The sequence below is a fragment of the Crinia signifera genome, chromosome 19, assembly GCF_055691185.1.
Source record: "Crinia signifera chromosome 19, ASM5569118v1, whole genome shotgun sequence".
NCBI classification, from domain to species: Eukaryota; Metazoa; Chordata; class Amphibia; order Anura; family Myobatrachidae; genus Crinia; species Crinia signifera.
Genome location: NC_139226.1, coordinates 106,800,355 through 106,814,294, shown reverse-complemented (window position 1 = coordinate 106,814,294; position 13,940 = coordinate 106,800,355). Strand labels below are relative to the sequence as shown.

Sequence of the window (13,940 nt, the reverse complement as noted above, 5' to 3'; positions counted from 1 at the left end):
AACAAGTTATTCGCTGGTTCCGGTTTTCACTCCCCAATCAAGTGTGAAAGGGTACAGCGGTGTGAAAGTGGTATATAGGGCCTATACATTATCATTTAATTTCTACCAAAATAGGTGAAAAATTACAATTTTCACCTACTTTTGTAGAAAATAAGTACCTCACAGGGGCCAGAACATCTCATGCGTCGGTTCCGGCTTTAACCCCCCCAAGCACCTTGCCAAGGTGGGAACATTTCATTCACTGGTTCCAGCTTTGACCCTTCAATCACATAGCTAGATACGGAACAAGTTATTTGCCGATTCCGATTTTCACAACCCAATCAAGTGTGAAAGGGTACAGCGGTGTGAAAATGGTATATGAGGCCTATATATTATCACTTCATTTCTACCAAAGTAGGTAAAAATTTAAATTTTCACCTATTTTGTAGAAAATAAGTACCTCACAGCGTCCGGAACATCTCATACGCCGGTTTAGGCTTTCACCCCCTCCAATCCTTTCGCCGCTGTTTTCACTCCTCAATCAAGTGTGAAAGTGGAATATAGGGCTTATACATCATCATTTAATTTCTACCAAAATAGGTGAAAAATTACAATTTTCACCTACTTTTGAAGAAAATAATTACTGTACCTCACAGGGGCCAGAACATCTCATGCGTCGGTTCCGGCTTTAACCCCCCAAGCACCTTGCCAAGGTTCCGGCTTTCTTTCCAAAACCACCACGTCGCAGCCGGGACATTTCTTGCGCCGGTTCCGGCTTTAACCTCCAAAAGCACCTCGTCGCGGCCAGAACATATCATGCGTCGGTTCTGGCTTTAACCCTCCCAAGAAACTTGCCAAGGTGGGAACATTTCATTCACTGATTCCAGCTTTGACCCTCCAATCACATAGCCAGATATGGAACAAGTTATTCACCGGTTCTGGTTTTCACACCCCAATCAAGTGTGAAAGGGTACAGTGGTATGAAAGTGGTATATGGGGCTATATATTATCAATTCATTTCTACCAAAGTAGTTGAAAATTAAAATTTTCACCTATTTTGTAGAAAATAAGTACCTCACAGCAGCCGGAAAATCTCATGCGCTGGTTTAGGCTTTCACCCCCTCCAATCCCCTCGCCGCTGCCAGAACATCTCATGCGCCGGTTCCGGCTTTCACCCCCAAACACCACGCCACGGTCTGAACTTGTTTTGGGCTGGTTCCAGCTTTCACCCCCCAAAGCACCTCGTCGCGGCCAGAACATCTCATGCGTCGGTTCTGGCTTTAACCTCTCCAAGCACCATGCCAAGGCGGAAGTATTTCATTCACAGGTTCCAGCTTTTACCATCCAGGTACATAGCCGTGTACGGAACAAGTTATTCTCCGATTCTGGTTTTCACACCCCAATCAATTGTGAAAGGGTACAGCGGTGTGAAAGTGGTATATAGGGCCTAAATATTGTCACTTAATTTGTACCAAAGTAGGTGAAAATGATTACTTTCATCTACTTTTGTAGAAAATAAGTATTATTGACATTCAATAAAAAGGCAATGCAGACGATATCACTGATATCTCCTGCACAGATATTAGTCCTGTTTTGGCTAGCTGTTTGCATAAAATAATATAAGGACCTAAATTCATCAAACTTTAAACATAATGTACGGAAAGGGTCTATAACAAACATACATATTTGATAAATATGCATGTATGCCAGGAAGATATTATCGCGCCTCCTTACCTGTTGTGGGTAGCTGCTCCTGCCATTCGACCTTTAGAATATGCTGTACTAAAAATGACGTCACAGTAGTCCAGACACGTAGCTGGGTAAGTAGATGACATCACATTTCATTTGTGGAGAAGGCCTACCTGAAAAATAGAAGAAGGAGGAGCGATAATATGTTCATGACATACATGCATATTTATTAATACTGTGTCTTACATCGTAACACACATAAATGCCGAACTGTACAGACAACACAAGTCATCCTTTTCAGGCCCTGCCGCAGTGATTGCAAATACACGCTACAGCACATATTTTACGCTGAACTGTGGACCCGGGACACAGTTTTACAAACTGCACAGGTCTCTGATTTTATCCCCTCCCAAGCACCTCGCCGCAAACGGAATTTGTATTGCGTCGGTTCTGACTTGCACCCTGAAAGCCCATTGCCGCAGCCTGAACATCTCATGTCTCGATTCCGTCTTTAACCCCCCAAGCCCCTGACCAAGATGGGAACATTGCATTCACAGGTTCCAGCTTTTACCCTCCGGACACATAGCCATGTACGGAACAAGTAATTCGCCGGTTCCGGTTTTCACACCCCAATCAAGTATGAAAGGGTACATCGGTGTTAAAGTGGTATATGGGGCCTATATATTATCACTTCATTTCTAACAAAGTAGGTGAAAAACGAAAATTTTCACATATTTTGAAGAAAAAAAGTACCTCACAGCGGCCGGAACACCTCATTCTCCGGTTTAGGCTTTCACCCCTCTCCAAGCAACTCACCGCTGCCAGAACAGCTCATGCGCCAGATCCATCTTTCACCCCTTCGAAGCCCTCGTCGCGGCCGAAACATCTCATGCATCGGTTTCGGATTTCATTCCCCAACCACCACGCCGCGGCCAGAACATTTCTTTCGCCGGTTCCGGCTTTCACCCCCCAAAAGCACCTCGATGCGGCCAGAACATCTCATGCGTCGGTTCTGGCTTTACCCTCCAAGCAACTTCCCAAGTGGGAACATTTCATCCACAGGTTCCACCTTTTATCCTCCAGGCACATAGCCACCTACGGAACAAGTTATTCGCTGGTTCCGGTTTTCACTTCCCAATCAAGTGTGAAAGGGTACAGAGGTGTGAAAGTGGAATATACAGTAGGGCCTATACATTATCATTTAATTTCTACCAAAATAGGTGAAAAATTACAATTTTCACCTACTTTTGTAGAAACTAAGTACCTCACAGGGGCAAGAACATCTCATGTGTCGGAACCGGCTTTAACCCCCCCAAGCACCTTGCCAAGGTGGGAACATTTCATTCACTGGTTCCAGCTTTGACCCTTCAATCACATAGCTAGATAAGGAACAAGTTATTTGCCGATTCCGATTTTCACAACCCAATCAAGTGTGAAAGGGTACAGCGGTGTGGAAATGGTATATGAAGCCTATATATTATCACTTCATTTCTACCAAAGTAGGTAAAAATTAAAATTTTCACCTATTTTGTAGAAAATAAGTACCTCACAGCGTCCGGAACATCTCATTCTCCGGTTTAGTCTTTCATCCTTCTCCAAGCAACTCACCGCTGCCAGAACAGCTCATGCGCCGGATCCAGCTTTCACCCTTTCGAAGCCCTCGTCGCGGCCGAAACATGTCATGCGTCGGTTTCGGCTTTCATTCCCCAACCACCACGCCGCGGCCAGAACATTTCTTGCGCCGTTTCCGGCTTTCACCCCCCAAAAGCAACTCGTCGCGGCCAGAACATCTCATGCGTCGGTTCTGGCTTTAACCTCCAAGCACCTTGCCAGGGCAGGAACATTTCATCCACAGGTTCCAGCTTTTATCCTCCAGGCACATAGCCACCTACGGAACAAGTTATTCGCCGGTTCCGGTTTTCACTCCCCAATCAAGTGTCAAAGGGTGCAGCGGTGTTGAAAGTGGTATATGGGGCCTATATATTATCACTTCATTTCTACCAAAGTAGGTAAAAATTAAAATTTTCACCTATTTTGTAGAAAATAAGTACCTCAAAGCGTCTGGAACATCTCATTCTCCGGTTTAGTCTTTCATCCCTCTCCAAGCACCTCACCGCTGCCAGAACAGATCATGCGCTGGATCCAGCTTTCACCCTTTCGAAGCCCTCGTCGCGGCCGAAACATGTCATGCGTCGGTTTCGGCTTTCATTCCCCAACCACCACGCCGCGGCCAGAACATTTCTTGCGGCGTTCCGGCTTTCACCCCCCAAAAGCACCTCGTCGCGGCAAGAACATCTCATGCGTTGGTTCAGGCTTTAACCTCCAAGCACCTTGCCAAGGTGGGAACATTTCATTCACTGGTTCCAGCTTTGACCCTCCAGGCACATAGCCACCTACGGAACAAGTTATTCGCTAATTCCGGTTTTCACTCCCCAATCAAGTGTCAAAGTGTGCAGCGGTGTTGAAAGTGGTATATGGGGCCTATATATTATCACTTCATTTCTACCAAAGTCGGTAAAAATGAAAATTTTCACGTATTTTGTAGAAAATAAGTACCTCACATCGTCCGGAACATCTCATTCTCCGGTTTAGTCTTTCATCCCTCTCCAAGCACCTCACCGCTGCCAGAACAGCTCATGCGCCGGATCCAGCTTTCACCCTCTCGAAACCCTCGTCGCGGCCGAAACATGTCATGCGTCGGTTTCGGCTTTCATTCCCCAACCACCACGCCGCGGCTAGAACATTTCTTGCGCTGGTTCCGGCTTTCACCCCCCAAAAGCACCTCGTCGCGGCCAGAACATCTTATGCGTTGGTTCTGGCTTTAACCTCCAAGCACCTTGCCAAGTGGGAACATTTCATCCACAGGTTCCAGCTTTTATCCTCCAGGCACATAGCCACCTACGGAACAAGTTATTCGCCGGTTCCGGTTTTCACTCCACAATCAAGTGTCAAAGGGTGCAGCGGTGTTGAAAGTGGTATATGAGGCCTATATATTATCACTTCATTTCTACCAAAGTAGGTAAAAATTAAAATTTTCACCTATTTTGTAGAAAATAAGTACCTCACAGCGTCCGGAACATCTCATTCTCCGGTTTAGTCTTTCATCCCTCTCCAAGCACCTCACCGCTGCCAGAACAGCTCATGCGCCGGATCCAGCTTTCACCCTTTCGAAGCCCTCGTCGCGGCCGAAACATGTCATGCGTCGGTTTCGGCTTTCATTCCCCAACCACCACGCCGCGGCCTGAACATTTCTTGCGCCGGTTCCGGCTTTCACCCCCCAAAAGCAACTCGTCGCGGCCAGAACATCTCATGCGTCGGTTCTGGATTTAACCTCCAAGCACCTTGCCAGGGCAGGAACATTTCATCCACAGGTTCCAGCTTTTATCCTCCAGGCACATAGCCACCTACGGAACAAGTTATTCGCTGGTTCCGGTTTTCACTCCCCAATCAAGTGTCAAAGGGTGCAGCGGTGTTGAAAGTGGTATATGGGGCCTATATATTATCACTTCATTTCTACCAAAGTAGGTAAAAATTAAAATTTTCACCTATTTTGTAGAAAATAAGTACCTCAAAGCGTCTGGAACATCTCATTCTCCGGTTTAGTCTTTCATCCCTCTCCAAGGACCTCACCGCTGCCAGAACAGATCATGCGCTGGATCCAGCTTTCACCCTTTCGAAGCCCTCGTCGCGGCCGAAACATGTCATGCGTCGGTTTCGGCTTTCATTCCCCAACCACCACGCCGCGGCCAGAACATTTCTTGCGCCGGTTCCGGCTTTCACCCCCCAAAAGCACCTCGTCGCGGCCAGAACATCTCATGCGTTGGTTCAGGCTTTAACCTCCAAGCACCTTGCCAAGGTGGGAACATTTCATTCACTGGTTCCAGCTTTGACCCTCCAGGCACATAGCCACCTACGGAACAAGTTATTCGCTGGTTCCGGTTTTCACTCCCCAATCAAGTGTAAAAGGGTACAGAGGTGTAAAAGTGGAATATAGGGTCTATACATTTTCATTTAATTTCTACCAAAATAGGTGAAAAATTAAAATTTTCACCTACTTTTGTAGAAAATAAGTACTGTACTTCACAGGGGCCAGAACATCTCATGCGTCGGTTCCCGCTTTAACCCCCCAAGCACCTTGCCAAGGTGGGAACATTTCATTCACTGGTTCCAGCTTTGACCCTCCATTTACATAGCTAGATACGGAACAAGCTATTCGCCGCTTCCGATTTTCACAACCCAATCAAGTGTGAAAGGGTACAGTGGTGTGAAAATGGTATATGAGGCCTATATATTATCACTTCATTTCTACCAAAGTAGGTAAAAATTTAAATTTTCACCTATTTTGTAGAAAATAAGTACCTCACAGCGTCCGGAACATCTCATTCTCCGGTTTAGTCTTTCATCCCTCTCCAAGCAATTCACCGCTGCCAGAACAGCTCATGCGCTGGATCCAGCTTTCACCCTTTCGAAGCCCTCGTCGCGGCCGAAACATGTCATGCGTCGGTTTCGGCTTTCATTCCCCAACCACCACGCCGCGGCCAGAACATTTCTTGCGCCGGTTCCGGCTTTCACCCCCCAAAAGCAACTCGTCGCGGCCAGAACATCTCATGCGTCGGTTCTGGCTTTAACCTCCAAGCACCTTGCCAGGGCAGGAACATTTCATTCACTGGTTCCAGCTTTGACCCTCCAGGCACATAGCCACCTACGGAACAAGTTATTCGCCGGTTCCGGTTTTCACTCCCCAATCAAGTGTCAAAGGGTGCAGCGGTGTTGAAAGTGGTATATGGGGCCTATATAATATCACTTCATTTCTACCAAAGTCTGTAAAAATGAAAATTTTCACCTATTTTGTAGAAAATAAGTACCTCAAAGCGTCTGGAACATCTCATTCTCCGGTTTAGTCTTTCATCCCTCTCCAAGCACCTCACCGCTGCCAGAACAGATCATGCTCTGGATCCAGCTTTAACCCTTTTGAAGCCCTCGTCGCGGCCGAAACATGTCATGCGTCGGTTCTGGCTTTCATTCCCCAACCACCACGCCGCGGCCAGAACATTTCTTGCGCCGGTTACGGCTTTCACCTCCCAAAAGCACCTCGTCGCGGCCAGAACATCTCATGCGTTGGTTCTGGCTTTAACCTCCAAGCACCTTGCCAAGGTGGGAACATTTCATTCACTGGTTCCAGCTTTGACCCTCCAGGCACATAGCCACCTACGGAACAAGTTATTCGCTGGTTCCGGTTTTCACTCCCCAATCAAGTGTCAAAGGGTGCAGCGGTGTTGAAAGTGGTATATGGGGCCTATATATTATCACTTCATTTCTACCAAAGTCGGTAAAAATGAAAATTTTCACCTATTTTGTAGAAAATAAGTACCTAACAGCGTCCGGAACATCTCATTCTTCGGTTTAGTCTTTCATCCCTCTCCAAGCACCTCACCGCTGCCAGAACAGCTCAGGCGCCGGATCCAGCTTTCACCCTTTCGAAGCCCTCGTCGCGGCCGAAACATGTCATGCGTCGGTTTCGGCTTTCATTCCCCAACCACCACGCCGCATCCAGAACATTTCTTGCGCTGGTTCCGGCTTTCACCCCCCAAAAGCACCTCCTCGCAGCCAGAACATCTCATGCGTCGGTTCTGGCTTTAACCTCCAAGCACCTTGCCAAGTGGGAACATTTCATCCACAGGTTCCACCTTTTATCCTCCAGGCACATAGCCACCTACGGAACAAGTTATTCGCTGGTTCCGGTTTTCACTCCCCAATCAAGTGTGAAAGGGTGCAGCGGTGTGGTGTGAAAGTGGTATATAGGGACTATACATTATAATTTAATTTCTACCAAAATAGGTGAAAAATTACAATTTTCACCTACTTTTGTAGAAAATAAGTACCTCACAGGGGCCAGAACATCTCATGCGTCGGTTCCGGCTTTAACCCCCCCAAGCACCTTGCCAAGGTGGGAACATTTCATTCACTGGTTCCAGCTTTGACCCTCCAATCATATAGCTAGATACGGAACAAGTTATTCGCCGGTTCTGATTTTCACAACCCAATCAAGTGTGAAAGGGTACAGCGGTGTGAAAATGGTATATGAGGCCTATATATTATCACTTCATTTCTACCAAAGTAGGTAAAAATTAAAATTTTCACCTATTTTGTAGAAAATAAGTACCTCACAGCGTCCGGAACATCTCATACGCCGGTTCCGGCTTTCTTTCCCAAACCACCACGTCGCAGTCGGGACATTTCTTGCGCAGGTTCCGGCTTTAACCTCCAAAAGCACCTCGTCGCGGTCAGAACATATCATGCGTCGGTTCTGGCTTTAACCCTCCCAAGCAACTTGCCAAGGTGGGAACATTTCATTTACTGATTCCAGCTTTGACCCTCCAATCACATAACCAGATATGGAACAAGTTATTCACCGGTTCTGGTTTTCACACCCCAATCAACTGTGAAAGGGTACAGTGGTATGAAAGTGGTATATGGGGCTATATATTATCAATTCATTTCTACCAAAGTAGTTGAAAATTAAAATTTTCACCTATTTTGTAGAAAATAAGTACCTCACATCAGCCGGAAAATCTCATGCGCTGGTTTAGGCTTTCACCCCCTCTAATCCCCTCGCCGCTGCCAGAACATCTCATGCGCCGGTTCCGGCTTTCACCCCCAACCACCACGCCACGATCTGAACTTGTTTTGGGCCGGTTCCAGCTTTCACCCCCGAAAGCACCTCGTCGCGGCCAGAACATCTCATGCGTCGGTTCTGGCTTTAACCTCTCCAAGCACCATGCCAAGGCGGAAGTATTTCATTCACAGGTTCCAGCTTTTACCATCCAGGTACATAGCCGTGTACGGAACAAGTTATTCTCCGATTCTGGTTTTCACACCCCAATCAATTGTGAAAGGGTACAGCGGTGTGAAAGTGGTATATAGGGCCTAAATATTGTCACTTAATTTGTACCAAAGTAGGTGAAAATGATTACTTTCATCTACTTTTGTAGAAAATAAGTATTATTGACATTCAATAAAAAGGCAATGCAGACGATATCACTGATATCTCCTGCACAGATATTAGTCCTGTTTTGGCTAGCTGTTTGCATAAAATAATATAAGGACCTAAATTCATCAAACTTTAAACATAATGTACGGAAAGGGTCTATAACAAACATACATATTTGATAAATATGCATGTATGCCAGGAAGATATTATCGCGCCTCCTTACCTGTTGTGGGTAGCTGCTCCTGCCATTCGACCTTTAGAATATGCTGTACTAAAAATGACGTCACAGTAGTCCAGAAACGTAGCTGGGTAAGTAGATGACCTCACATTTCATTTGTGGAGAAGGCCTACCTGAAAAATAGAAGAAGGAGGCGCGATAATATGTTCATGACATACATGCATATTTATTATTACTGTGTCTTACATCGTAACACACATAAATGCCGAACTGTACAGACAACACAAGTCATCCTTTTCAGGCCCTGCCGCAGTGATTGCAAATACGCGCTACAGTACATATTTTACGCTGAACTGTGGACCCGGGACACAGTTTTACAAACTGCACTGGTCTCTGATTTTATCCCCTCCCAAGCACCTCGCCGCAACCGGAATATATATTGCGTCGGTTCTGACTTGCACCCTGAAAGCACATTGCCGCAGCCTGAACATCTCATGTCTCGATTCCGTCTTTGACCCCCCAAGCACCTCACCAAGGCGGGAACATTGCATTCACAGGTTCCAGCTTTTACCCTCCGGACACATAGCCATGTACGGAACAAGTAATTCGCCGGTTCCGGTTTTCACACCTCAATCAAGTATGAAAGGGTACATCGGTGTTAAAGTGGTATATGGGGCCTATATATTATCACTTCATTTCTAACAAAGTAGGTGAAAACGAAAATTTTCACATATTTTGAAGAAAAAAAGTACCTCACACCGGCCGGAACACCTCATTCTCCGGTTTAGGCTTTCACCCCTCTCCAAGCAACTCACCGTTGCCAGAACAGCTCATGCGCCAGATCCATCTTTCACACCTTCGAAGCCCTCGACGCGGCCGAAACATCTCATGCGTCGGTTTCGGATTTCATTCCCCAACCACCACGCCGCGGCCAGAACATTTCTTTCGCCGGTTCCGGCTTTCACCCCCCAAAAGCACCTTGTCGCGGCCAGAACATCTCATGCGTCGGTTCTGGCTTTAACCTCCAAGCACCTTCCTAAGTGGGAACATTTCATCCACAGGTTCCACCTTTTACCATCCAGGCACATAGCCACCTACGGAACAAGTTATTCGCTGGTTCCGGTTTTCACTCCTCAATCAAGTGTGAAAGGGTACAGAGGTGTGAAAGTGGAATATAGGGCCTATACATTATCATTTAATTTCTACCAAAATAGGTGAAAAATTACAATTTTCACCTACTTTTGTAGAAAATAAGTACCTCACAGGGGCCAGAACATCTCATGCGTCGGTTCTGGCTTTAACCTCCAAGCACCTTGCCAAGGTGGGAACATTTCATTCACTGGTTTCAGCTTTGACCCTCCAATCACATTGCAGGTTACAAGTTATTCTCAAATTATTCGCCGGTTCCGATTTTCACAACCCAATCAAGTGTGAAAGGGTACAGCGGTGTGAAAATGGTGTGAGGCCTATATATTATCACTTCATTTCTACCAAAGTAGGTAAAAATTTAAATTTTCACCTATTTTGTAGAAAATAAGTACCTCACAGCGTCCGATACATCTCATTCTCCGGTTTAGTCTTTCATCCCTCTCCAAGCACCTCACCGCTGCCAGAACAGCTCATGCGCCGGATCCAGCTTTCACCCTTTCGAAGCCCTCGTCGTGGCCGAAACATGTCATGCGTCGGTTTCGGCTTTCATTCCCCAACCACCACGCCGCGGCCAGAACATTTTTTTGCGCCGGTTCTGGCTTTCACCCCCCAAAAGCACCTCGTCGCGGCCAGAACATCTCATGCGTCGGTTCTGGCTTTAACCTCCAAGCACCTTGCCAGGGCAGGAACATTTCATCCACAGGTTCCAGCTTTTATCCTCCAGGCACATAGCCACCTACGGAACAAGTTATTCGCTGGTTCCGGTTTTCACTCCCCAATCAAGTGTCAAAGGGTGCAGCGGTGTTGAAAGTGGTATATGGGGCCTATATATTATCACTTCATTTCTACCAAAGTAGGTAAAAATTAAAATTTTCACCTATTTTGTAGAAAATAAGTACCTCAAAGCGTCTGGAACATCTCATTCTCCGGTTTAGTCTTTCATCCCTCTCCAAGCACCTCACCGCTGCCAGAACAGATCATGCGCTGGATCCAGCTTTCACCCTTTCGAAGCCCTCGTCGCGGCCAAAACATGTCATGCGTCGGTTTCGGCTTTCATTCCCCAACCACCACGCCGCGGCCAGAACATTTCTTGCTCCGGTTCCGGCTTTCACCCCCCAAAAGCACCTCGTCGCGGCCAGAACATCTCATGCGTTTGTTCTGGCTTTAACCCCCAAGCACCTTGCCAAGGTGGGAACATTTCATTCACTGGTTCCAGCTTTGACCCTCCAGGCACATAGCCACCTACGGAACAAGTTATTCGCTGGTTCCGGTTATCACTCCCCAATCAAGTGTCAAAGGGTGCAGCGGTGTTGAAAGTGGTATATGGGGCCTATATATTATCAATTCATTTCTACCAAAGTCGGTAAAAATGAAAATTTTCACCTATTTTGTAGAAAATAAGTACCTCACAGCGTCCGGAGCATCTCATTCTCCGGTTTAGTCTTTCATCCCTCTCCAAGCACCTCACCGCTGCCAGAACAGCTCATGCGCCGGATCCAGCTTTCACCCTTTCGGAGCCCTCGTCGCGGCCGAAACATGTCATGCGTCGGTTTCGGCTTTCATTCCCCAACCACCACGCCGCGGCCAGAACATTTCTTGCGCCGGTTCTGGCTTTCACCCCCCCAAAAGAACCTCGTCGCGGCCAGAACATCTCATGCGTCGGTTCTGGCTTTAACCTCCAAGCACCTTGCCAGAGCAGGAACATTTCATCCACAGGTTCCAGCTTTTATCCATCAGGCACATAGCCACCTACGGAACAAGTTATTCACTGGTTCCAGCTTTGACCTTCCATTCACATAGCTAGATACGGAACAAGTTATTCGCCGCTTCCGATTTTCACAACCCAATCAAGTGTGAAAGGGTACAGCGGTGTGAAAATGGTATATGAGGCCTATATATTATCACTTCATTTCTACCAAAGTACGTAAAAATTAAAATTTTCACCTATTTTGTAGAAAATAAGTACCTCACAGCGTCCGGAACATCTCATTCTCCGGTTTAGTCTTTCATCCCTCTCCAAGCACCTCACCGCTGCCAGAACAGCTCATGCGCCGGATCCAGCTTTCACCCTTTCGAAGCCCTCGTCGCGGCCGAAACATGTCATGCGTCGGTTTCGGCTTTCATTCCCCAACCACCACGCCGCGGCCAGAACATTTTTTTGCGCCGGTTCCGGCTTTCACCCCCCAAAAGCACCTCGTCGCGGCCAGAACATCTCATGCGTCGGTTCTGGCTTTAACCTCCAAGCACCTTGCCAGAGCAGGAACATTTCATCCACAGGTTCCAGCTTTTATCCACCAGGCACATAGCCACCTACGGAACAAGTTATTCGCTGGTTCCGGTTTTCACTCCCCAATCAAGTGTGAAAGGGTACAGCGGTGTGAAAATGGTATATGAGGCCTATATATTATCACTTAATTTCTACCAAAGTAGGTAAAAATTTTAATTTTCACCTATTTTGTAGAAAATAAGTACCTCACAGCGTCCGGAACATCTCATTCTCCGGTTTAGTCTTTCATCCCTCTCCAAGCACCTCACCGCTGCCAGAACAGCTCATGCGCCGGATCCAGCTTTCACCCTTTCGGAGCCCTCGTCGCGGCCGAAACATGTCATGCGTCGGTTTCGGCTTTCATTCCCCAACCACCACGCCGCGGCCAGAACATTTCTTGCGCCGGTTCTGGCTTTCACCCCCCCAAAAGAACCTCGTCGCGGCCAGAACATCTCATGCGTCGGTTCTGGCTTTAACCTCCAAGCACCTTGCCAGAGCAGGAACATTTCATCCACAGGTTCCAGCTTTTATCCATCAGGCACATAGCCACCTACGGAACAAGTTATTCACTGGTTCCAGCTTTGACCCTCCAATCACATAGCTAGATACGGAACAAGTTATTCACCGCTTCCGATTTTCACAACCCAATCAAGTGTGAAAGGGTACAGTGGTGTGAAAATGGTATATGAGGCCTATATATTATCACCTATTTTGTAGAAAATAAGTACCTCACAGCGTCCGGAACATCTCATTCTCCGGTTTAGTCTTTCATCCCTCTCCAAGCACCTCACCGCTGCCAGAACAGATCATGCGCTGGATCCAGCTTTCACCCTTTCGAAGCCCTCGTCGCGGCCGAAACATGTCATGCGTCGGTTTCGGCTTTCATTCCCCAACCACCACGCCGCGGCCAGAACATTTCTTGCTCCGGTTCCGGCTTTCACCCCCCAAAAGCACCTCGTCGCGGCCAGAACATCTCATGCGTTGGTTCTGGCTTTAACCCCCAAGCACCTTGCCAAGGTGGGAACATTTCATTCACTGGTTCCAGCTTTGACCCTCCAGGCACATAGCCACCTACGGAACAAGTTATTCGCTAATTCCATTTATCACTCCCCAATCAAGTGTCAAAGGTTGCAGCGGTGTTGAAAGTGGTATATGGGGCCTATATATTATCAATTCATTTCTACCAAAGTCGGTAAAAATGAAAATTTTCACCTATTTTGAAGAAAAAAAGTACCTCACAGCGGCCGGAACACCTCATTCTCCGGTTTAGGCTTTCACCCCTCTCCAAGCAACTCACCGCTGCCAGAACAGCTCATGCGCCAGATCCATCTTTCACCCCTTCGAAGCCCTCGTCGCGGCCGAAACATCTCATGCATCGGTTTCGGATTTCATTCCCCAACCACCACGCCGCGGCCAGAACATTTCTTTCGCCGGTTCCGGCTTTCACCCCCCAAAAGCACCTCGTCGCGGCCAGAACATCTCATGCGTCGGTTCTGGCTTTACCCTCCAAGCAACTTCCCAAGTGGGAACATTTCATCCACAGGTTCCACCTTTTATCCTCCAGGCACATAGCCACCTACGGAACAAGTTATTCGCTGGTTCCGGTTTTCACTTCCCAATCAAGTGTGAAAGGGTACAGAGGTGTGAAAGTGGAATATACAGTAGGGCCTATACATTATCATTTAATT

General features: G+C 47.2%; 1 long non-coding RNA gene across 1 annotated transcript in view; it reads right to left on the bottom strand.

Moving 5' to 3' along the window:
- Positions 1-10,598, bottom strand: part of LOC146042846 (uncharacterized) — a 29,246-nt gene extending 18,648 nt beyond the window's left edge. The window contains exons 1-2 of the long non-coding RNA XR_014464037.1: positions 8,883-10,598; positions 1,714-1,841 (exon numbers count right to left, since the gene is read on the bottom strand). This is a non-coding gene — a long non-coding RNA (uncharacterized LOC146042846). The remainder of the gene's footprint in view (positions 1-1,713; positions 1,842-8,882) is intronic.
- Between the last annotated feature and the right edge of the window lie 3,342 nt (positions 10,599-13,940).